The sequence below is a fragment of the Chiloscyllium plagiosum genome, chromosome 8 (assembly GCF_004010195.1).
Source record: "Chiloscyllium plagiosum isolate BGI_BamShark_2017 chromosome 8, ASM401019v2, whole genome shotgun sequence".
NCBI lineage: Eukaryota > Metazoa > Chordata > Chondrichthyes > Orectolobiformes > Hemiscylliidae > Chiloscyllium > Chiloscyllium plagiosum.
In genome coordinates, this window is record NC_057717.1 from 43649053 (window position 1) to 43653161 (window position 4109).

At 40.7% G+C, this 4109-nt stretch overlaps 1 long non-coding RNA gene across 1 annotated transcript; it reads right to left on the reverse strand.

Moving 5' to 3' along the window:
* Window positions 1-6: 6 nt before the first annotated feature.
* On the reverse strand, window positions 7-3776 carry LOC122552128. The gene is made up of 3 exons (XR_006312310.1): window positions 3326-3776; window positions 2173-2407; window positions 7-1988 (listed from the first exon to the last, which is right to left on the reverse strand). It is a non-coding gene; the product is annotated as an uncharacterized LOC122552128 (long non-coding RNA).
* Between the last annotated feature and the right edge of the window lie 333 nt (window positions 3777-4109).

The window sequence follows — 4109 nt, forward strand, 5'->3', positions numbered from 1 at the left end:
TTGCAATCCGAAGACTGGCCAGTGGAGAGCTGGAACCATTCAGTGCGAATTTTATCAGGACGTCGTTGATGGTTTTTTCAGCAGAGGTGAGGACTTGGTATATTATAGAGTTGTTAGTGGACAACACTGTTGGTGAAGAGAACACAGAGACAGAAATCAGTTCAGAGCAAAGTGGAACTTTGAGGTTGGAAAAAGTCTTGTTCTCAGTTGTTTGTGAGTGTGGGCGTCTGAAATTCGGTAATAATGAATGGAATCCGTAAAAGAAGCTTAAGACAAGAGTTTTTGTCTTTTCCAAATATAAATCATGGAATAGAATGGAAATTTAACCTGGTATATGGAATTAATAAATGCCTAGATCTCGAGAGACTTACCAAGAACACCAACAACAGTGAGGATGGAATATTTACCTGCCTGAATTAAGAGTAGTAGACCGTATTTCCGTTATGGTAATGCTTGCCAAGAAAGATAGGAAATACCCAAGAATAAGCTCCTGTTGTCCATTATTGAAACATTCCAGTCCATTGCTCTCAGACTCTGATCTCCCCTCCCCTTGTCTCCCCAGACAATACTCCTGCTGCAACAATGAGATAACACATTGAATGAAGCCCGTTACTAATAGGGATAGATAGCCTCCGTGGTCTATTTCGAATCCATGGAGACTGAATTCAATCACAGTCGCTGAAAAATAATTTGCAGTTCAATCCTTTCAGGACAGCATGTTCAGGTCATTGTAGTAACTGGACTGGATTGGATGTTGATATCGATGGCAATTGCTCTCATCTCCTGTTTTTAATTGCCCTCGCGAAGTCGTAGCGAGACAGAATGATGCATGTTTTCTTTTTGCAGGTCATATGATTATGCTGTCTTGTCTGTTTACAATGTTATAACCACCTGACTCCCAACACCCCCAAAATAACACAATCAAAAGTGTTTCAGTCCACTGAACTCTTCTCCACTGGAAAAACGCATATTTTTTTAACACAAGATACGTTTGCCCTGACCGTACACAGAATGTAAGCATTTGTCAAGACTTTCCTCTCAATGCTCGAATAAGGCAATATTGTAACTGCAACAGTCATTGCGCATCCATTCTGTTCTATGAACTGACAACCATTATATTGCAGTTTATATGTTTTGAAACAGCCATATGTACATGTTTTGACTTCAGACCAAAGCCAAGCATGGCATTATAATGAACTTCTTCATTAAAACCCTGGATTAATGAGTCAGGACCTGAATAAATATGACATTGGCGAGGAGACACAATGGAATGGTCACAGTGTCCGTGGAGACTGCATGGGGAGTATAATGATATTCCCCAGTCATCATCACTATTACTGACAGCTGGAATGAACTGTAATGCAAAGGAATAGTGCATCGAAAACGTGTGGTTTCAAATAAAGCTGTTGGAGTGAAACTTGGTGTTGTGTTACATCTGGCCTTTTTTTTTGGAATCTCCAACTTACATCTCTAAACACAACTTTAAAATTCAAGTGAACACAAGCTTGTTCTTAATAATGTTGTAAATGTTTCCAAGACGGTTACACAATTGAAAAATAATTGTTTTTCGTATAATCCACAAATCTCTCAGTCCTTTTTTTCGTCATTGTTCATTGATCAATATTCTCAATATTGTGACGACACTACTTGCAATAGTGTGAGGACACTGTGCCCTTAAGAGGCGCTCTGACTTGTCTCTCTGGCAAAAGAATCTTGTCAGATTCGTGACGAACAATCTCTTCTGACAGGCACTTAATAAACAGCTGGGACTTTTCCATGGTTGGCTTTTTTCCTAGGAAGGCAAAACAATCATGAGTGAGCACGATTACGCTGACACAGAATCAATATACTTGATTTCACAAAGTTGATGTTGTTTGCTGGCTCCTGGAACTGAATGGCTGCGTCCTCTGTTGCTAGAGTGACGGCTCAGGCAGTGATATGTCCTCTTATAGATCACAAGGCAGGAATGTTTCTTTCGTTATTTCTTTCTGCTGGACAAGACAGAATTATAATCAGAATCCCCACAGTGTGGAAACAGGCCCTTCAGCCCAACAAGTCCACAGCGACACACCAAAGTATAACCTATGCGGATCCATGCCCTATATTGCTCATTATCCAGAACTTACATGTATTCGAAACATATAGTAAATTTAAGATAGCCAATTCACTTACCCTGTGCATGTTTGTGTTGTGGGAGGAAGCCAGCGCACATGGACAAAAGGCACGCAGAGAGAACGTGCAAACTCCTCACCTGCAACTTCCCGGGGGTGGAATTGAATTTGTGACCCGAGCACTCAGTGAAGTAGCAGAGTCAACCACTGAGCCAGCGTAGCACTACAGCTACTGTGCTGTACTATAATTGTGCTACCGAATTTCCATTGCAAGATTCGTGTTTTTGTGATGATACCTGGATTGACAATATTGATAATTAGGGTTTAAATAATGCATTGACTTGTTAATGCCGTCAATATAATAAGATATTCTTTTTGTTGCATGCTCTGTTGTAAGAATGAATTATGTTTTCCAGAAAGGACTGGGGTTGTTTTATCTGGAGCGTCGGAGGCTGAGGGGTGACCTTATTGAGGTTTACAAAATCATGAGTCGCATAGATAGGGTAAATACACAAAGTATTTTCCCTGGGGTCCGGAAGTCCAGAACCAGAGTGCACAGGTTTAGGGTGAGAGGGGAAAGATATACAAGAGACCTAAGTGGTAAGTTTTTCATGCAGAGGGTGGTACGTGTATGGAATGAGCTGCCAGAGGAAGTGGTGGAGGCTGGTATGATTGCAACATTTAAGAGGCATTTGGATGAGTATATGAATAGGAAGAGTTTGGAGGGAATTGGGCTGGGTGCTGGCAGATGGGGCTAGATTGGGTTTGGATATCTGGTCGGCATGGACGGGTTGGACCGAAGGATCTTTTTCCATGCTGAACATCTCTATGACTCGATGACTCTATGTGCCTTGAGACTAAGTCCTTCAGGCATACTCCCGTGACGGGAGCCCACTTACATAACCGTTAGGTTTTGAATCATCTCTCTCTATTGAAGGTATTTTAAAAATAGTAAGCAGAATTCTTGCTTCAATAACCTACTCTCAGTTTTTCTAGTTAAAACTAGAAATAATTTGGCCACTAACCGAGAGGGCTTCTTAATCACGGCCAATCTCTCTGGCTGAACCTTCGTCCAAAACCTTTCAGATTTTAAAATAAAATGCTTTGCATTACAAGCATCATTCCTTATTTCCTCTTTATTATTCAACGCATATGGACTTCATCTAACTTGTTTAATCTGTCAAAGGATTCATGTCGTAATACATAAAACCCACCGTAGTTTCCCGAGACAGTGAAATAATCCGAGATGTGCGGTGGAGTTGAGGGGAGCAGGGGGTGTTGTGTGTGAAATGTGGTTTCTCCTTCGGAAGTGAAACAGTGACAGTGTGTACTTTCTGCAGCTTAGCTGCACAGCCACGAAAGTCTTTCCCCACTCCACCGTTAACACCACTCCTCCTCACCAAACAAGTCACCGTCTTACTGAAGAAATTGTCAGGTTCAATTTAAATGGTCTTGGTCCAGTACCTCGCCAGATGGTGCATTGTGGAAAAAAAAACTAATTTTGCTGCAAGGTCAACAGAGGGCTGGATTAACCTGTAGAGTGAGATGGGCTTATGGCTATGTTTAATAGTCCAGTATAGTTACTGGTCCAATTTAGCATTCACAGTGTCAGCTGAATAAAGATTAATAAATAGCTTGAGGAACAGGACAGAGTTAGGCCTTGATTTTTTTCGAGTTGTTGCATTAGATAAAATCGCAAATAGAACTGCTTTATATCGTGTTTTGCCATCAAATTCAACATTGGATTTAGGGGGATAGTTTTAATTAGTGTTATGGCTGGCTTTAGGATCAACTTCGATTTTCAGTTATAATGAGAACCTTGCTTTAATTTACTGGTGGGTTTCTGTTCAGAATGGATTTACATTTTATCTAGAGCATGCAGCTATTCTTAAGGTGAGGTTTAGTGCTGAGAATGTAACTGGAATTATTCTTTTTGTAACTCAGTCTTTGTCTCATTTGAGATATAACATTTGATTCTGAGGAAGGTCATCGATATTT